Raw genomic sequence first — 23,616 nt, 5'->3', positions numbered from 1 at the left:
AGTAGCCAAGTTTGTTATCCGCCTCGTGCGCGCTTTTTGTTTGTACCCTTTTAGTTTCGTTCTTGTTTTAGTATTTAAAGATTCAATCATGTTTACCTGCAAAATGCCTGCCTCCTTCTCTGCATCTTGGGGCTCGTCACAAACCAACTCTGACAGAATAATCCAGCCCAGACTGGATGGGAAGGGAGATTAAAATAGGAGCGGGCTGATTGACACCAGGTGTGGCCAGGTGCCAATCAGCCACAGCTGAGGGGAAACAGCACTCAGGGAGAAACACAGGAAACAGACAAAATAAGAGCGCTGACAAGAGATACTACACACAGAGAGGAAACAAAAACAAATGCAGAGGAAAAACTATATCATAACAAAACTGTCAGGGACGAACATGACACATAGGAAAAGGAATCGAATCATGAGGTGCCCAAATATTGCCGCCACTATTAAATATATTACCATTATTTAGTAAATATGCGTTAGATCACTTTGATTAGCGAAAAAAAAAAGTATATATATATTTTGCTCTGCAGGGACAAAAAGTTAGTTTCATTTCTAGAGCGTCCCTCGTGATGCAAAGGTTCCACTCGACCACGTCATCCCCTCAAGTCCATCTCTTCGCCCCAGGAGCCCGCCGTTTCCCTTTGTTCCCGCGCCGATCCCAGGAACCTTCCGCCGAGCCCTTCCCTGCCCTCTTGTCGCCGACACAAGCCTCCTTCTAATCAGCCTCCCGCTTTCATCCGCCCCGCCCTCCGTCTTTAATTGAAACCCCCCTCCAGCCCGTGTTAGGCATTTGCAAAAACTGCAAAGGTCATGGGACAAAAGACAAGAAATGGGAGTTTATAGGAAAACAATTAAGCCCCAATGGCATTTATTTATTAATGTGGTGTGAGCCGTCCCGGGATGACATCACCAATTGACGGTAATGGCTCGTTATCGCTTCCCGCCGCCGACACAAACTCCTCTCACACACTCCTCTCACACGTCGGGGCTAACAATAGGAGCTCACACTCTCTCGAAACCCACTTCGAGCCTAAGGTATCAACTCCCGGCGCCTCGCTTCCCCAGGTGTCTTGCACATTACCACGGCTACCGCCTCTCAAAAAGACACATCAAAGTCTTCCAAAGTCCGCAAATCTCATGAGACGCTGGCCGAAGATAAGGAAATAGTACAACTTTGGGAACTTAAAGGGGAACTGCAGTTTTTGGGGGAAGTATTCTGGAAGACAAGAACACATACTGTGTTTTTTGAACTATAAGGCGCACTTAAAATCAAGGGAGTAGATGGCAGTCACACATAAGAGACGCCAATAAACAACACCAAAACTTTAAACGTTCCGGTGAAAATAAAGAACATTACACACGGGACTCAAAAATCTGTGAAAATGTTTTAGTACGGCTTTGAACCCACACCATTACAGGCTGCAGGATTTGCTGGGTGTTGTTGAGGCCGGGGGGACCGGAAGGTCTGCGGCTCGGGACCGGGATGTTATTGTACACGAAAGGTAAAGAAAACAGGAGTTTCCCAGGATAACAGACATGATTTCGCTACTGTATTATTCTGGAAGACAAGAACACATACCGTATTTTTCGGACTACAAGGCGCACTTAAAATCCTTTCATTTTCTCAAATATCGACAGTGCGTCCTATAACCCGGTGCGCCTCATATAAGTAATGATTCTGGTGTGGCTTACCGACCTCGAAGCAGTTTAATTTGGTACATATGTATTGATAAGTGTGACCAGTAGATGGCAGTCACACATAAGAGATACATGTAGCCTGCAAAAAAAACTTTTAATGTTCCGATGGATATAAAGAACATTACACACGGCACTCAAAAATCTTTCAAAATGTTTTAGCACGACTCTGAACCCACACCATTACAGGCTGCAGGATTTGCTGGGTGTTGTTGAGGCCGAGGGGACCAAAACTTGACTATAAGACGCACTTAAAATCCTTTTATTTTCTCAAAAATCGACAGTGCGCCGTATAACCCGATGTGCCTAATCTACGGGATTATTCCGGTTGTGCTTACCGACCTCGAAGCAATTTGATTTGGTACATAATGTAATGATAAGTTTGACGAGAAGATGGCAGTCACACATAAGAGACGCCAATAAACAACACCAAAACTTTAAACGTTCCAGTGAAAATAAAGAACATTACACACGGGACTCAAAAATCTGTGAAAATGTTTTAGTACAGCTTTGAACCCACACCATTACAGGCTGCAGGATTTGCTGGGTGTTGTTGAGGCCGGGGGGACCGGAAGCTCTGCGGCTCGGGACCGGGATTTTATTGTACACGAAAGGTAAAGAAAACAGGAGTTTCCCAGGATAACAGACATGATTTCGCTACTGTATTATTCTGGAAGACAAGAACACATACCGTATTTTTCGGACTACAAGGCGCACTTAAAATCCTTTCATTTTCTCAAAAATCGACAGTGCGCCCTATAACCCGGTGCGCCTAATATACGGAATGATTCTGGTTGTGCTTACCGACCTCGAAGCAGTTAAATCTGGTATATACGTATTGATAAGTGTGACCAGTAGATGGCTGTCACACATAAGAGATACATGTAGACTGCAAACAAAACTTTTAATTTTCTGATGGATACAAAGAACATTACACACAGGACTCAACAATCCGTCAAAATGTTTTAGCACGACTTTGAACCCGCACCATTACAGGCTGCAGGATTTTCTGGGTGTTGTTGAGGCCGAGGGGACCAAAACTTGACTATAAGGCGCACTTAAAATCCTTTCATTTTCTCAAAAATCGACAGTGCGCCCTATAACCCAGTGAGCCTAATATACGGAAAGATTCTGGTTGTGCTTACCGACCTCGAAGCAGTTTAATTTGGTACATACGTATTTATAAGTGTGACCAGTAGATGACAGTCACACATAAAAGATACATGTAGACTGCAAACAAAACTTTTAATGTTCCGATGGATATAAAGAACATTACACACGGCACTCAACAATCCGTCAAAATGTTTTAGCACGACTTTGAACCCGCACTATTACAGGCTGCAGGATTTGCTGGGTGTTGTTGAGGCCAGGGGGACCGGAAGCTCTGCGGCTCGGGCCGGGCTTTTATTGTACACAAAAGGTAAAGAAAACAGGCGTTTCCCAGGATAACAGACATGGTTTCACTACTGTATTATTCTGGAAGACAAGAACACATGCCGTATTTTTCGGACTATAAGGCGCACTTAAAATCCTTGCATTTTCTCAAAAATCGACAGTGCGCCATATAACCCGGTGCGCCTAATATACAGAACGATTCTGGTTGTGCTTACCGACCTCGAAGCAGTTAAATTTGGCACATACGTATTGATAAGTGTGACCAGTAGATGGCAGTCACACATAAGAGATACATGTAGACTGCAAACAAAACTTTTAATTTTCTGATGGATATAAAGAACATTACACACAGGACTCAACAATCCGTCAAAATGTTTTAGCACGACTTTGAACCCGCACCATTACAGGCTGCAGGATTTGCTGGGTGTTGTTGAGGCCGAGGGAACCAAAACTTGACTATAAGACGCACTTAAAATCCTTTCATTTTCTCAAAAATTGACAGTGCGCATTATAACCCGGTGCGCCTAATGTACGGAATTATTCCGGTTGTGCTTACCGACCTCGAAGCAATTTGATTAGGTACATAATGTAATGATAAGTTTGACCAGTAGATGGCATAAGAGACGCCAGAAAACAACACCAAAACCTTAAAAGTTCAATTGAAAATATAGAACATTACACGCAGGACTCAAAAATCTGTGAAAATGTTTTAGTACGACTTTGAACCCGCACTACTACAGGCTGCAGGATTTGCTGGGTTTTGTTGAGGCCGGGGGGACCGGAAGCTCTGCGGCTCGGGCCGGACTTTTATTGTCTATTAAAGGTAAAAACACAGAACTTTCCCAGGAAAACAGGCATGGTTTTTTTACTGTCTTATTTTGGAAGACCAGAACACAGATCGTATATTTCGGACTATAAGGCGCACTTAAAATCCTTTCATTTACTCAAAAATCAACAGTGCGCCTTATAACCTGATGCGCCTAATGTACGGAATGATTCTGATTGTGCTTACCGGTCTTGAAGCAGTTTAATTTGGTACATATGTAATGATAAGTTTGACCGGTAGATGGCAGTCACACATAAGAGATACATGTAGACTGCAATATGACGCCAGTAAACAACACCAAAACTTCAAATGTCCCATTGAAAATAAAGAACATTACACATGGGACTCAAAAATCTGGGAAAACGTTTTAGTACGACTTTGAACCCGCACTATTACAGGCTGCAGGGTTTTCTGGGTGTTGTTGAAGCCAAGGGGACCAGAAGCTCTGCGGCTAGGGGTCGGACTTTTATCGTCCATTGAAGGTAAAAACACAGAACTTTCCCAGGAAAACAGGCATGGTTCAGCTACTGTCTTATTCTGGAAGACAAGAACACAGATCGTATTTTTCGGACTATAAGGCGCACTTAAAATCCTTTCATTTACTCAAAAATCAACAGTGCGCCTTATAACCCGGTGCGACTAATGCACGGAATGATTCTGATTGTGCTTACCGCCCTCGAAGCAGTTTAATTTGGTACATATGTAATGATAAGTTTGACCGGTAGATGGCAGTCACACGTAAGAGATACATGTAGACTGCAATATGACACCAGTAAACAACACCAAAATTTAAATGTCCCATTGAAAATAAAGAACATTACACATGGCGCTCATAAATCTGTCAAAACATTTTAGCACGACTTTGAACCCGTACCATTACAGGCTGCAGGATTTTCTGGGTGTTGTTGAGGCCAAGGGGACCCAAAGCCCTGCGGTTCGGGTTGGACTGTTATTGTCCATGAAAGGACAGGTCTTTCCTTGTTTGGATTTCAGACTAATACAGTCCCGTAAAAGATCACAGCTCTCTACTGCCAGTGTTCAGAAAATTATGTTTAAAAAGTAATTAGCATATTTTTCGGACTACAAGGCGCACTTAAAATCCTTTCATTTTCTCCAAAATCGACAGTGCGCCTTGTAACCTGGTGCGTCTAAAATACGGAATGATCTACCATCATGGCTATTTTTTTTTTATATATATAAAAAAAAAAAAAAAATCCTCATAATACTTTAGCGTACGCTCGAAAAGCGTGTAACGTATGTAAGGATTTTTTTTGTTTTTCTTCCAATCCAAAAACCAATTACTTGCGACTTCAATGCTTCTTTAAAGTGACTGCAAGGCTTACGCGGCAGTAATGAGTAAATATTGTTGTCTCGATCGACACTCATCGGCATCACTTTGGAAAAAAAAACAAAAAAAACAAAAAAAACTTCATTTGCATTCCGACATATATACAAAACCCCAAAACGTTGTGTAAAAGGTAAATAAAAACAGAATACATTGATTTTCCAATCCTTTTCAACTCATATTCAATTGAATAGACTGCAAAGACAATATATTTAATATTCTAACTGGAAAACTTAGTTGTTTTTTTTGCAAATGTGAGCTCATTTCAAATTAAAAAGCTGGCACAAGTGGCAAAATAGACTGAGAAAGTTGAGGGATGCTCATTAAACGCTTATTTGGAACATCCCACAGGTGTGCAGGCTAATTGGGAATGAAGTCAGTCGTTCACAAACAATGACCGGGCGAGGGTCACCTTTTTGTGAACAAATGTGTGAGCAAATTGTCCAACAGTTTAAGAACATCATTTCTCAACCAGCTATTGCAAGGAATTTAAGGATTTCACCGTCTAAGGTTCTGTGATATCATCAAAATTTTTTTTTGCTTGTTTTCGTTAAAAGCCAAGATCCGCCGGGGTAGCTCCGATGAGACGCCGGACGTTACACCGGATGCAAATGAGCGTGACTTGTGCTGATTCTGGATTAAAGTCACATGTGCATGACGTGGCACAGAAAAAAAACAACAAAAAACAACACCACAATGTGACAATCATTGGTACTTTAACTTTAACTTAACTTAAATGCGTGAACGTGGCGGGAAATGAGTGTTTCCATGGTCACCCGCGAAAACCTTATTTAAATAAGGCGGTCTGCACCAGTCATCAATTAGTAGATCACTCGCAACACGAGCACTAATAGTAGACCCAAAGACTATAAAATGGGAGCCATTACCTCCCCGTTTGGCACTCAGCATCAAGGGTTGGAATTGGGGGTTAATTCACCAAAAATGATTCCACGGGCGCGGCCACCGCTGCTGCCCACTGCTCCCCTCACCTCCCAGGGGGTGGAAGAAGGGGATGGGTCAAATGCAGAGGACACATTTCATTCACCACAATGTGACAATCATTGGTACTTTAACTTAACTTAATAATGTGAAAGTGCCGGGAAGTGAGTGTTTCCATGGTCACCCGCAAAAACCTTATTTAAATAAGGCGGTCTGCACCAGTCATCAATTAGTAGATCACACGCAACACGAGCACTAATAGTAGACCCAAAAGACTATAAAATAGGAGCCATTACCTCCCTGCTTGGCACTCAGCATCAAGGCTTCGAACTGGGGGTTGAATCACCAAAAATGATTCCCGGGCGCGGCCACCGCTGCTGCGCACTGCTCCCCTCACCTCCCAGGTGGTGGAAGAAGGGGATGGGTCTAATGCAGAGGACAAATTTCATTCACCACAATGTGACAATCATTGGTACTTTAACTTTAATTTCACTTAATAACATGAACGTGGCGGGAAATGAGTATTTCCATGGTCACTCGCAAAAACCTTATTTAAATAAGGCGGTCATCACCCATCATTAATTAGTAGATCACACGCAACACGAGCACTAATAGTAGACCCAAAGACTATAAAAATGGGAGCCATTACAACCCTGCTTGGCACTCAGCATCAAGGGTTGGAATTGGGGGTTAAATCACCAAAAATGATTCCCGGGCGCGGCCACCGCTGCTGCCCACTGCTCCCCTCACCTCCCCAGGGGTGATCAAAGGGATGGGTCTAATGCAGAGGACAACTTTCATTCACCACAATGTGACGATCATTGGTACGTTAACTTTGATTTAACTTAATAACATGAACGTCACGGGAAATGAGTGTTTCCATGGTCACCCGCAAAAACCTTATTTAAATAAGGCGCTCTGCACCCATCATCAATTAGTAGATCACTCGCAACACGAGCACTAATAGTAGACCCAAAGACTATAAAATAGGAGCCATTACCTCCCTGCTTGGCACTCAGCATCAAGGGTTGGAATTGGGGGTTAAATCACCAAAAATAATTCCATGGGCGCAGCTACCACTGCTGCCCAATGCTCCCCTCACCTCCCACGGGGTGGAAGAAGGGGATGGGTCTAATGCAGAGGACAAATTTCATTCACCACAATGTGACAATCATTGGTACTTTAACTTTAATTTCACTTACTAACATGAACGTGGCGGGAAATGAGTGTTTCCATGGTCACTCGCAAAAACCTTATTTAAATAAGGCGGTCATCACCCGTCATTAATTAGTAGATCACACGCAACACGAGCACCAATAGTAGACCCAAAGACTATAAAATGGGAGCCATTACCTCCCTGCTTGGCATTCAGCATCAAGGGTTGGAATTGGGGGTTAAATCACCAAAAATGATTCCCGGGCGCGGCCACTGATGCTGCCCACTGCTCCCCTCACCTCCCAGGGGGTAGAACAAAGAGATGGGTCAAATGCAGAGGACACATTTCACTACAATGTGACAATCATTGGTACTTTAACTTAACTTAATAATGTGAAAGTGCCGGGAAGTGAGTGTTTCCATGGTCACCCGCAAAAACCTTATTTAAATAAGGCGCTCTGCACCCATCATCAATTAGTAGATCACACGCAACACGAGCACTAATAGTAGACCCAAAGACTATAACAATGGGAGCCATTACCTCCCTGCTTGGCACTCAGCATCAAGGGTTGGAATTGGGGGTTAAATCACCAAAATAATTCCATGGGCGCAGCTACCACTGCTGCCCACTGCTCCCCTCACCTCCCACGGGGTGGAAGAAGGGGATGGGTCTAATGCAGAGGACAAATTTCATTCACCACAATGTGACAATCATTGGTACTTTAACTTTAATTTCACTTAATAACATGAACGTGGCGGGAAATGAGTTTTTCCATGGTCACCCGCAAAAACCTTATTTAAATAAGGCGCTCGGCACCCTTCATCAATTAGTAGATCACACGTAACACAATCACCAATAGTAGACCCAAAGACTATAAAATGGGAGCCATTACCTCCCTGCTTGGCACTCAGCATCAAGGGTTGGAATTGGGGGTTGAATCACCAAAATTGATTCTACGGGCGCGGCCACTGATGTTGCCCACTGCTCCCCTCACCTCCCAGGGGGTAGAACAAAGGGATGGGTAAAATGCAGAGGACACATTTCACTACAATGTGACAATCATTGGTACTTTAACTTTAATTTCACTTAATAACATGAACGTGGCGGGAAATGAGTATTTCCATGGTCACTCGCAAAAACCTTATTTAAATAAGGCGGTCATCACCCATCATTAATTAGTAGATCACACGCAACACGAGCACTAATAGTAGACCCAAAGACTATAAAAATGGGAGCCATTACAACCCTGCTTGGCACTCAGCATCAAGGGTTGGAATTGGGGGTTAAATCACCAAAAATGATTCCCGGGCGCGGCCACCGCTGCTGCCCACTGCTCCCCTCACCTCCCCAGGGGTGATCAAAGGGATGGGTCTAATGCAGAGGACAACTTTCATTCACCACAATGTGACGATCATTGGTACGTTAACTTTAATTTAACTTAATAACATGAACGTCACGGGAAATGAGTGTTTCCATGGTCACCCGCAAAAACCTTATTTAAATAAGGCGCTCTGCACCCATCATCAATTAGTAGATCACTCGCAACACGAGCACTAATAGTAGACCCAAAGACTATAAAATAGGAGCCATTACCTCCCTGCTTGGCACTCAGCATCAAGGGTTGGAATTGGGGGTTAAATCACCAAAAATAATTCCATGGGCGCAGCTACCACTGCTGCCCAATGCTCCCCTCACCTCCCACGGGGTGGAAGAAGGGGATGGGTCTAATGCAGAGGACAAATTTCATTCACCACAATGTGACAATCATTGGTACTTTAACTTTAATTTCACTTACTAACATGAACGTGGCGGGAAATGAGTGTTTCCATGGTCACTCGCAAAAACCTTATTTAAATAAGGCGGTCATCACCCGTCATTAATTAGTAGATCACACGCAACACGAGCACCAATAGTAGACCCAAAGACTATAAAATGGGAGCCATTACCTCCCTGCTTGGCATTCAGCATCAAGGGTTGGAATTGGGGGTTAAATCACCAAAAATGATTCCCGGGCGCGGCCACTGATGCTGCCCACTGCTCCCCTCACCTCCCAGGGGGTAGAACAAAGAGATGGGTCAAATGCAGAGGACACATTTCACTACAATGTGACAATCATTGGTACTTTAACTTAACTTAATAATGTGAAAGTGCCGGGAAGTGAGTGTTTCCATGGTCACCCGCAAAAACCTTATTTAAATAAGGCGCTCTGCACCCATCATCAATTAGTAGATCACACGCAACACGAGCACTAATAGTAGACCCAAAGACTATAACAATGGGAGCCATTACCTCCCTGCTTGGCACTCAGCATCAAGGGTTGGAATTGGGGGTTAAATCACCAAAATAATTCCATGGGCGCAGCTACCACTGCTGCCCACTGCTCCCCTCACCTCCCACGGGGTGGAAGAAGGGGATGGGTCTAATGCAGAGGACAAATTTCATTCACCACAATGTGACAATCATTGGTACTTTAACTTTAATTTCACTTAATAACATGAACGTGGCGGGAAATGAGTATTTCCATGGTCACCCGCAAAAACCTTATTTAAATAAGGCGCTCGGCACCCTTCATCAATTAGTAGATCACACGTAACACAATCACCAATAGTAGACCCAAAGACTATAAAATGGGAGCCATTACCTCCCTGCTTGGCACTCAGCATCAAGGGTTGGAATTGGGGGTTGAATCACCAAAATTGATTCTACGGGCGCGGCCACTGATGTTGCCCACTGCTCCCCTCACCTCCCAGGGGGTAGAACAAAGGGATGGGTAAAATGCAGAGGACACATTTCACTACAATGTGACAATCATTGGTACTTTGACTTTAACTTAATAACATGAACGTGGCGGGAAATGAGTGTTTCCATGGTCACCCACAAAAACCTTATTCAAATAAGGCGGTCATCACCCGTCATTAATTAGTAGATCACACGCAACACAAGCACTAATATTACACCCAATTTTATAGTTTGCGGGCTATTTGGCTCTTCTTAGATCAGGCCCCCCCGGCGGGAGGATTTTAATGCACACGCTCACACGGGTCGAGTGAATTTGCACATCGTCGACTATTCAACGCAGAGCAGATGACGAAGAGCGTGCAATCTTCCTGGAGGTGGATAAAATAAATAATGTCAGACTAAATTTATTATCATCTGCCTCAGAGGATTTGTACATATCTTGGAAACACGTCCGGAGGGCGTCTTTAATGAAAAATAAACAGCGCTGTGATGTGTGGGGGTTGTGCCTGCTTTTTTTTTTTTTTTTTTTTTTTGCACTTCACAAGAAGTCAGCCCACTAATCTTTACAGCAAGACGTTGAGAGCCTCCAGGAGGGAAGACTCGAACGTGCTTGCCTGGCCTGCGTTCACAAAAAAAGAAAAAAAAATGGTGTGTATGAACAAGCTTTTTTTTTTTTACTAGTATAACACTTCCTTGTGGTGGACATAAGTTGGGAAAGGTGGCATTAAATACTGATAAAGTTGAGGAATTCTCATCAAACATTTATTTGGAACATCCCACCGTTGTGCAGGCTAATCGGGAACAGGTGGGTGCCATGATTGGGTATAAAAGCAGCTTCCATGAAATGCGAAGTAATTCACAAACAAGGATGGGGCGAGGGTCACCCCTTTTTATGCAAACATTGTTGAATAGTTTTAGAACAACATTTCTCAACAAGCTATTGCAAGGAATTTAGGGATTTTACAATCTACAGTCCGTAAAATCATCAAAAGGTTCAAAGAATCTGGCGAAATCACTGCACGTAAGCGATGATATTATGGACTTTTGACCCCTCAGGCGGTACTGCATCAAAAACCGACATCAGTATGTAAAGGATATCCCCACATGGGCTCAGGAACACTACGTAAAACCACTGTCAGTAACTACAATTGGTCGCTACATCTGTAGGTGCAAGTTAAAACTCTACTATGCAAAGCCAAACCTATTTGTCAACAACACCCAGAAACGCAGCCGGCTTCGCTGGGCCCGAGATTATCTAAGATGGACTGATGCAAAGTAGAAAAGTGTTCTGAGGACTGACAAGTCCACATTTCAAATTATATTTGGAAACTGTGAACGTGGTGTCCTCCGGACTAAAGAGGAAAATAACCATCCTGATAGTTATAGGTGCTAAGTTCAAAAGCCAGCATCTGTGATGGTATGGGGGTGTATTAGTGCTTAAGGCATGGGTAACTTACACATCTGTGAAGGCACCATTAATGCTGAAAAGTTCATACAGGTTTTGAAGCAACATATGTTGTCATCCAAGCAACCTTATCATGGACGCCCCTGCTTATTTCAGCAAGACAATGCCAACAATGTGTTATAACAGCGTGGCTTTGTAGTAAAAGAGAGCGGGTACTTTCCCGGCCTGCCTGCAGTCCAGAACTGTCTCCTATCGAAAATGTGTGGCGCATTATGAAGCGTATAATACGGCAGCAGAGACTGTTGAACGACTGAAGCTCTACATAAAACAAGAATGGGAAAGAATTCCACTTTCAAAGCTTCAACAATTAGTTTCCTCAGTTCCCAAACGTTTATTGAGTGTTTTTAAAAGAAAAGGTGATGTAACACAGTGGTGAACATGCCCTTTCCCAACTACATTAGCACGTGTTGCAGCCATGAAATTCTAAGTAAATTATTATTTGCCAAAAAAAAAATAATGTTTGTGAGTTTGAATATCAATCAATCAATCAATGTTTATTTATATAGCCCCAAATCACAAATGTCTCAAAGGACTGCACAAATCATTACGACTACAACATCCTCGGAAGAACCCACAAAAGGGCAATATCAAATATCTTGTCTTTGTAGTGCATTCAACTGAATATGGGTTGAAAAGGATTTGCAAGTCATTGTATTCTGTTTATATTTACATCTAACACAATTTCCAAACATATATGTTTTTACATGATTAAATATTAGTACATTATTTTTTTTCTGTCAAAATGGAAACAACAAATACATTTAGTAAGAATGATAAAGTATTTTATTGAAGCACTTTTTTTTTCCAGGCATTCACGGGTCATATTACATTATGTGGAGGGCCACTTCTGACACCCGGGGCCTTAAGTTTGACACCCGTGGTCTCGGAGATCCTAAAGTGCTCCTCTGAATGAGTATTTTTTTCCCCATCAATTATAAATATGTATTTGTTATGTTTTATGTTGTTTTATAATGTACCACGGTCCGTTGTGACATTAACTGTGCACGCCTAAATTGGCCCCCGGGCCGCACTTTGGACAGCCTTGGATTTTGGTGTCATTAGCATAAGCCAGCATGCTAATTTGGAAGTCCCAAATTGAGTGGTATTTTGAAGGCAGATGTGTTGCAAACGTTGCCGAATACCTGACTTGTGAGTTGAGTCAGCGGCGTGTGGATCGATGCCCCCCCTGAGTGTTTGCTCAGCCTTCCGTCACGGTCGCATGAATAAAGTAATGAGTGGTATCGTTTTGGATGGCGCTCCTTGACTTTGATGTGCGTTCTCGGCGCAGGGACCGGAGAGAGCATGAAAGTCCCTTCGTTAAGTACACGCTCTACTGGGAACACACTTCTGTGTGTCTTTAGCCTCTGTTGTATTGGAATTGCAACTGTAAATGCAAATTATTGACATACTTACATTATTAACACTTTTTAGGGCACAACAAACAACTGAACTGACTAGCCTAACGCACCTTAAACTATACACTACTGCTATCTAATGTATTGGACTTGCAACTGTAAATGCAACTTATTGTCGTACTCACATTATTAACACTTTTTAGGGCACAACAAAAGACTGAACTGACTTGCCAACAGACCGTAATCTATACACTACTGCCATCTAATGTTTTGGACTTGCAACTGAAATTGCACCCTATTGACATACTTATATTATTAACACTTTTTAGGGTGCAACAAACAATTGTACTGACTAGCCAACAGTCCTTAAACTATACACTACCGCCATCCAATGTATTGGACTTGCAACTGTAATTGCTACTCATTGACATACTTACATTATTAACACTTTTTAGGGCACAACAAAAGACTGAATTGACCTGCCAACAGACCTTAAAATATACACTACTGCCATCTAATGTTTTGGACTTGCAACTGTAATTGCAACTTATTGTCATACTTACATTATTAACACTTTTTAGGACACACCAAAAGACTAAATTGACTTGCCAACAGACCTTAAACTTTACACTACTGCCATCTAATGTTTTGGACTTGCAACTGAAATTGTACCCTATTGACATACTTATATTATTAACACTTTTTAGGGTGCAACAAACGATTGTACTGACTCGCCAACACACATTAAAATATACACTACTGCCATCCAATGTATCGGACTTGAAACTGTAATTACAACTTATTGACATACTTTCATTATTAACACTTTTTAGGGCACAGCAAAAGACTGAATTGACCTACCAACAGACCTTAAAATATACACTACTGCCATCTAATGTTTTGGACTTGCAACTGAAATTGTAACCCATTGACATACTTATAATATTAACACTTTTTAGGGTGCAACAAACGGCTGAACTGACTAACCTAACACAGCTTAAACTATACACTACTGCCATCCAATGTATTGGACTCGCAACTGTAAATGCAACTTATTGACATACTTACATTATTAACACTTTTTAGGTCACAACAAAAGACTGAATTGACTTGCCAACAGACCTTAAACTATACACTACTGCCATCTAATGTTTTGGACTTGCAACTGAAATTGCACCCTATTGACATACTTATATTATTAACACTTTTTAGGGAGCAACAAACAACTGAACTGACTAGCCTAACACAGGTTAAACTATACACTACTGCTATCCAATGTATTGGACTTGCAACTGTAAATGCAACTTATTGACATACTCACATTATTAACACTTTTTAGGACACAACAAAAGACTGAATTGACTCGCCTACAGACCTTAAACCATTAACTACTGTCATCTAATGTCTTGGACTTGCAACCGTATTTGCACCCTAATGACTGACTTTCATTATCAACACTTTTTAGGGAACAACAAAAGACTGAATTGACCCGCCAACTGACCTTAAACTATACACTACTGCCATCTAGTGTCTTGGACTTGCAACAGTAATTGCACTCTATTAACATACTTATATTATAAACACGTTTTAGGGTGCAACAAACGACTGAACGGACTAACCTAACACAGCTTAAACTATACACTACTGCCTTTAAATGTATTGGACTTGCAACTGTAAATGCAACTTATTGACATACTTACAATATTAATGCTTTTTAGGACACAACAAAAGACTAAATTGACTCGCCATCAGACCTTAAACCATACACTACTGTCATCTAATGTCTTGGATTTGCAACTGTGATTGCACGCTAATGACATACTTATATTATTAACACTTTTTAGTGTGCAACAAACGACTGAACTGACTAACCTAACACACCTTAAATTATACACTACTGCTATACAAGGTATTGGACTTGCAACTGTAATCGCAACTTATTGACATACTTACATTATTAACACTTTTTAGGACACAACAAAAGACTGAATTGACTCGCCAACAGACCTTAAACTATACACTACTGCCATCAAATGTATTGGACTTGCAACTGTAAATGCAACTTATTGACATACTTACAATATTAAGACTTTTTAGGGTGCAACCAACGACTGAACTGACTAGCCTAACACAGCTTAAACTATACACTACTGCCAACTAATGTCTTGGACTTGCAACTGAAATTGCACCCTAATAACATACTTATATTATTAACACTTTTTAGGGTGCAACAAACGACTGAACTGACAAACCTAACACACCTTAAACTATACACTACTGCCATCTAATGTCTTGGACTTGCAACTGAAATTGCACCCTATTAACATACTTATATTATTAACACTTTTTAGTGTGCAACAAACGACTGAACTGACTAACCTAACACACCTTAAACTATACACTACTGCTATACAAGGTATTAGACTTGCATCTGTAATTGCAACTTATTAACATACTTACATTAGTAACACTTTTTAGGACACAACAAAAGACTGAATTGACTCGCCAACAGACCTTAAACTATACACTACTGCCATCAAATGTATTGGACTTGCAACTGTAAATGCAACTTATTGACATACTTACAATATTAAGACTTTTTAGGGTGCAACAAACGACTGAACTGGCTAGCCTAACACAGCTTAAACTATACACTACTGCCAACTAATGTCTTGGACTTGCAACTGAAATTGCACCCTAATAACATACTTATATTATTAACACTTTTTAGGGTGCAACAAACGACTGAACTGACTAACCTAACACACCTTAAACTATACACTACTGCCATCTAATGTCTTGGACTTGCAACTGAAATTGCACCCTAATAACATACTTATATTATTAACACTTTTTAGTGTGCAACAAACGACTGAACTGACTAACCTAACACACCTTAAACTATACACTACTGCTATACAAGGTATTGGACTTGCAACTCTAATTGCAACTTATTGACATACTTACATTAGTAACACTTTTTAGGACACAAAAAAAGACTGAATTGACTCGCCAACAGACCTTAAACTATACACTACTGCCATCAAATGTATTGGACTTGCAAATGTAAATGCAACTTATTGACATACTTACATTATTAACACTTTTTAGGGTGCAACAAACAACTGAACTGACTAGCCTAACAGAGGTTAGACTATACACTATTGCTATCCAATATATTGGACTTGCAACTGTAGATGCAACTTATTGACACAGTTACATTATTAACACTTTTTAAGACACAACAAAAGACTGAATTGACTCGCCTACAGACCTTAAACCATTAACTACAGTCATCTAATCACTTGGACTTGCAACTTTAATTGCACCCTAATGACATACTTATATTATTAACACTTTTTAGTGTGCAACAAACGACTGAACTGACTAACCTAACACACCTTAAACTATACACTACTGCTATACAAGGTATTGGACTTGCAACTGTAATTGCAACTTATTGACATACTTACATTAGTAACACTTTTTAGGACACAAAAAAAGACTGAATTGACTCGCCAACAGACCTTAAACTATACACTACTGCCATCAAATGTATTGGACTTGCAAATGTAAATGCAACTTATTGACATACTTACATTATTAACACTTTTTAGGACACAACAAAAGACTGAATTGAGTCGCCTACAGACCTTAAACCATTAACTACAGTCATCTAATCACTTGGACTTGCAACTGTAATTGCACCCTAATGACATACTTATATTATTAACACTTTTTAGGGTGCAACAAACGACTGAACTGACTAGCCTAACACAGCTTAAAGTATACACTACTGCTATCCAATATATTGGACTTGCAACTGTAAATGCAACTTATTGTCATACTTACATTATTAACACTTTTTAGGACACAACAAAAGACTAAATTGACTTGCCAACAGACCGTAAACTATACACTACTGCCATCCAATGTATTGGACTTGCAACTGTAATTGCAACTTATTGACATACTTTCATTATTAACACTTTTTAGGGCACAACAAAAGACTGAATTGACTTGCCAACAGACCTTAAACTATACACTACTGCCATCTAATGTTTTGGACTTGCAACTGAAATCGCACCCTATTAACATACTTATATTATTAACACTTTTTAGGGTGCAACAAACGACTGAACTGACTAGCCTAACAGCTTAAACTATACACTACTGCCATCCAATGTATTGGACTTGCAACTTTAATTGCTACTTATTGACATACTTACATTATTAACACTTTTTAGGACACAACAACAGACTGAATTGACTTGCCAACAGACCTTAAACTTTACACTACTGCCATCTAATGTTTTGGACTGGCAACTGAAATTGCACCCTATTAACATACTTATATTATTAACACTTTTTAGGGTGCAACAAACGACTGAACTGACTAGCCTAACAGCTTAAACTATACACTACTGCCATCCAATGTATTGGACTTGCAAATGTAATTGCAACTTATTGACATACTTTCATTATTAACACTTTTTAGGGCACAACAAAAGACTGAATTGACCTGCCAACAGACCTTAAAATATACACTACTGCCATCTAATGTTTTGGACTTGCAACTGTAATTGCAACTTATTGTCATACTTACATTATTAACACTTTTTAGGACACACCAAAAGACTAAATTGACTTGCCAACAGACCTTAAACTTTACACTACTGCCATCTAATGTTTTGGACTTGCAACTGAAATTGTACCCTATTGACATACTTATATTATTAACACTTTTTAGGGTGCAACAAACGATTGTACTGACTCGCCAACACACCTTAAAATATACACTACTGCCATCCAATGTATCGGACTTGAAACTGTAATTACAACTTATTGACATACTTTCATTATTAACACTTTTTAGGGCACAACAAAAGACTGAATTGACCTACCAACAGACCTTAAAATATACACTACTGCCATCTAATGTTTTGGACTTGCAACTGAAATTGTACCCTATTGACATACTTATATTATTAACAGTTTTTAGGGTGCAACAAACGGCTGAACTGACTAACCTAACACAGCTTAAACTATACACTACTGCCATCCAATGTATTGGACTCGCAACTGTAAATGCAACTTATTGACATACTTACATTATTAACACTTTTTAGGTCACAACAAAAGACTGAATTGACTTGCCAACAGACCTTAAACTATACACTACTGCCATCTAATGTTTTGGACTTGCAACTGAAATTGCACCCTATTGACATACTTATATTATTAACACTTTTTAGGGTGCAACAAACAACTGAACTGACTAGCCTAACACAGGTTAAACTATACACTACTGCTATCCAATGTATTGGACTTGCAACTGTAAATGCAACTTATTGACATACTCACATTATTAACACTTTTTAGGACACAACAAAAGACTGAATTGACTCGCCTACAGACCTTAAACCATTAACTACTGTCATCTAATGTCTTGGACTTGCAACCGTAATTGCACCCTAATGACTGACTTTCATTATCAACACTTTTTAGGGAACAACAAAAGACTGAATTGACCTGCCAACTGACCTTAAACTATACACTACTGCCATCTAGTGTCTTGGACTTGCAAGAGTAATTGCACCCTATTAACATACTTATATTATTAACACGTTTTAGGGTGCAACAAACGACTGAACTGACTAACCTAACACAGCTTAAACTATACACTACTGCCTTTAAATGTATTGGACTTGCAACTGTAAATGCAACTTATTGACATACTTACAATATTAACACTTTTTAGGACACAACAAAAGACTAAATTGACTCGCCAACAGACCTTAAACCATACACTACTGTCATCTAATGTCTTGGACTTGCAACTGTAATTGCACGCTAATGACATACTTATATTATTAACACTTTTTAGTGTGCAACAAAGGACTGAACTGACTAACCTAACACACCTTAAATTATACACTACTGCTATACAAGGTATTGGACTTGCAACTGTAATCGCAACTTATTGACATACTTACATTATTAACACTTTTTAGGACACAACAAAAGACTGAATTGACTCGCCAACAGACCTTAAACTAATCAGTACTGCCATCAAATGTATTGGACTTGCAACTGTAAATGCAACTTATTGACGTACTTACAATATTAAGACTTTTTAGGGTGCAACAAACGACTGAACTGACTAGCCTAACACAGCTTAAACTATACACTACTGCCAACTAATGTCTTGGACTTGCAACTGAAATTGCACCCTAATAACATACTTATATTATTAACACTTTTTAGGGTGCAACAAACGACTGAACTGACTAACCTAAAACACCTTAAACTATACACTACTTCCATCTAATGTCTTGGACTTGCAACTGAAATTGCACTCTATTAACATACTTATATTATTAACACTTTTTAGTGTGCAACAAACGACTGAACTGACTAACCTAACACACCTTAAACTATACACTACTGCTATACAAGGTATTGGACTTGCAACTGTAATTGCAACTTATTGACATACTTACATTATTAACACTTTTTAGGACAAAACAAAAGACTGAATTGACTCGCCAACAGACCTTAAACTAATCACTACTGCCATCAAATGTATTGGACTTGCAACTGTAAATGCAACTTATTGACGTACTTACAATATTAAGACTTTTTAGGGTGCAACAAACGACTGAACTGACTAGCCTAACACAGCTTAAACTATACACTACTGCCAACTAATGTCTTGGACTTGCAACTGAAATTGCACCCTAATAACATACTTATATTATTAACACTTTTTAGGGTGCAACAAACAACTGAACTGACTAACCTAACACACCTTAAACTATACACTACTGCCATCTAATGTCTTGGACTTGCAACTGAAATTGCACCCTAATAACATACTTATATTATTAACACTTTTTAGTGTGCAACAAACGACTGAACTGACTAACCTAACACACCTTAAACTATACACTACTGCTATACAAGGTATTAGACTTGATACTGTAATTGCAACTTATTGACATACTTACATTAGTAACACTTTTTAGGACACAACAAAAGACTGAATTGACTCGCCAACAGACCTTAAACTATACACTACTGCCATCAAATGTATTGGACTTGCAACTGTAAATGCAACTTATTGACATACTTACAATATTAAGACTTTTTAGGGTGCAACAAACGACTGAACTGACTAGCCTAACACAGCTTAAACTATACACTACTGCCAACTAATGTCTTGGACTTGCAACTGAAATTGCACCCTAATAACATACTTATATTATTAACACTATTTAGGGTGCAACAAACGACTGAACTGACTAACCTAACACACCTTAAACTATACACTACTGCCATCTAATGTCTTGGACTTGCAACTGAAATTGCACCCTAATAACATACTTATATTATTAACACTTTTTAGTGTGCAACAAACGACTGAACTGACTAACCTAACACCTTAAACTATACACTACTGCTATACAAGGTATTGGACTTGCAACTGTAATTGCAACTTATTGACATACTTACATTAGTAACACTTTTTAGGACACAAAAAAAGACTGAATTGACTCGCCAACAGACCTTAAACTATACACTACTGCCATCAAATGTATTGGACTTGCAAATGTAAATGCAACTTATTGACATACTTACATTATTAACACTTTTTAGGGTGCAACAAACAACTGAACTGACTAGCCTAACAGAGGTTAGACTATACACTACTGCTATCCAATGTATTGGACTTGCAACTGTAGATGCAACTTATTGACATACTTACATTATTAACACTTTTTAGGACACAACAAAAGACTGAATTGACTCGCCTACAGACCTTAAACCATTAACTACAGTCATCTAATCACTTGGACTTGCAACTGTAATTGCACCCTAATGACATACTTATATTATTAACACTTTTTAGGGTGCAACAAACGACTGAACTGACTAGCCTAACACAGCTTAAAGTATACACTACTGCTATCCAATATATTGGACTTGCAACTGTAAATGCAACTTATTGACATACTTACATTATTAACACTTTTTAGGACACAACAAAAGACTGAATTGACTCGCCAACAGACCTTAAACTATACACTACTGCCATCAAATGTATAGGACTTGCAACTGTAAATGCAACTTATTGACGTACTTACAATATTAAGACTTTTTAGGGTGCAACAAACGACTGAACTGACTAGCCTAACACAGCTTAAACTATACACTACTGCCAACTAATGTCTTGGACTTGCAACTGAAATTGCACCCTAATAACATACTTATATTATTAACACTTTTTAGGGTGCAACAAACGACTGAACTGACTAACCTAACACACCTTAAACTATACACTACTGCCATCTAATGTCTTGGACTTGCAACTGAAATTGCACCCTAATAACATACTTATATTATTAACACTTTTTAGTGTGCAACAAACGACTGAACTGACTAACCTAACACACCTTAAACTATACACTACTGCTATACAAGGTATTGGACTTGCAACTGTAATTGCAACTTATTGACATACTTACATTAGTAACACTTTTTAGGACACAAAAAAAGACTGAATTGACTCGCCAACAGACCTTAAACTATACACTACTGCCATCAAATGTATTGGACTTGCAAATGTAAATGCAACTTATTGACATACTTACATTATTAACACTTTTTAGGGTGCAACAAACAACTGAACTGACTAGCCTAACAGAGGTTAGACTATACACTACTGCTATCCAATGTATTGGACTTGCAACTGTAGATGCAACTTATTGACATACTTACATTATTAACACTTTTTAGGACACAACAAAAGACTGAATTGACTCGCCTACAGACCTTAAACCATTAACTACAGTCATCTAATCACTTGGACTTGCAACTGTAATTGCACCCTAATGACATACTTATATTATTAACACTTTTTAGGGTGCAACAAACGACTGAACTGACTAGCCTAACACAGCTTAAAGTATACACTACTGCTATCCAATATATTGGACTTGCAACTGTAAATGCAACTTATTGACATACTTACATTATTAACACTTTTTAGGACACAACAAAAGACTGAATTGACTCGCCAACAGACCTTAAACTATACACTACTGCCATCAAATGTATAGGACTTGCAACTGTAAATGCTACTTATTGACGTACTTACAATATTAAGACTTTTTAGGGTGCAACAAACGACTGAACTGACTAGCCTAACACATCTTAAACTATACACTACTGCCAACTAATGTCTTGGACTTGCAACTGAAATTGCACCCTAATAACATACTTATATTATTAACACTTTTTAGGGTGCAACAAACGACTGAATTGACTAGCCTAACAGCTTAAACTATACACTACTGCCATCCAATGTATTGGACTTGCAACTGTAATTGCTACTTATTGACATACTTACATTATTAACACTTTTTACGACACAACAACAGACTGAATTGACCTGCCAACAGACCTTAAACTTTAAACTACTGCCATCTAATGTCTTGGACTTGCAACTGTAATTGCACCCTAAGGACATACTTATATTATTAACACTTTTTAGGGTGCAACAAACGACTGAACTGACTAACCTAACACACCTTAAACTATATACTACTGCCATCAAATGTATTGGACCTTCAACTGTAAATGCAACTTATTAACTTACATTATTAACATGTCTTAGGGTGCAACAAAACACTGGATTCAACAAAGACTCAACTGACGAGCCAATACACCTTAAACTATACACTACAGCCTTCTAACGTCTTGGACTTACAACTGTAATTGCAACCAATTGACATACTTACATTATTAACACTTTTTAGGGCACAACAAGACACTGAATTTGGCAAAGACTGAACTGACAAGCCAACTCACCTTAAACTATACACTACTGCTATCCAACGGCTTGGACTTGCAACGTATTGACATATTTACAGTATTAACACTTTTTAGGGAACAACAAACAACTGAACTGACTAGCCAACACAACTAAAACTATACACTACTTCCCTCCAATATCGTAGACTTTCAAGTGATATTGCAACTTATTGACACACTTACATTATTAACACTTTTTAGGGTGCAACAAAACACTGGATTCAACATGGACTGAACTGACTAGCCAACACACCTTAAACTATACACTACAGCCATCTAACGTCTTGGACTTACAACTGTAATTGCAACCAATTAACATACTTACATTATTAACACTTTTTAGGGTGCAACAAAACACTAGATTTGGCAAAGACTGAACAAGCTAGCCAACTCACCTTAAACTATACACTACTGCCATCCAATCTCTTGTAAATGCAACTCAGAAATGTGATAATAAAACAAGTAATCATTATTTTTCGTTAACACACACAAAAGTACTAAAAACTGGTCCTGTTGAGTACTGGTATCTATTCCCAGGCACCAAGAATTGGTACCATATCAGTTCAACCCAACGACTATTACAAACCTAGGCAGAACAAAAACAAGCTTGGCACGGTTGTTGTTTGCCAGGATGATGTCAACATTTGAGAAACAACTGTCCACATGATGCAGTCTGCTTTGAAAGTTTGGACTACTTCAGAGTGATATTCTTTCCAAACTGACGGGCAGTTCCACTGGGAATCACACACTTTTCAACAGTACAGTGTGTGTGCGTGTGTGTGTGCGTGTGCGTGTGTGTGTGTGTCTGTGTCTGTGCGTGTGTGTGTG

The 23,616-nt window shown here is 39.5% G+C and overlaps 1 protein-coding gene across 2 annotated transcripts in view; it reads right to left on the bottom strand.

Moving 5' to 3' along the window:
* fibcd1b (fibrinogen C domain containing 1b) overlaps nt 1-23,616 on the bottom strand; it is a 364,858-nt gene that overhangs the window by 322,705 nt on the left and 18,537 nt on the right. The window lies entirely within an intron of this gene.

This window comes from Nerophis ophidion, linkage group LG08 (genome assembly GCF_033978795.1).
Source record: "Nerophis ophidion isolate RoL-2023_Sa linkage group LG08, RoL_Noph_v1.0, whole genome shotgun sequence".
Lineage (NCBI taxonomy): Eukaryota > Metazoa > Chordata > Actinopteri > Syngnathiformes > Syngnathidae > Nerophis > Nerophis ophidion.
Note: the sequence above shows the minus strand (reverse complement) of the source record. Positions and strands in the feature narration are given on the sequence as shown.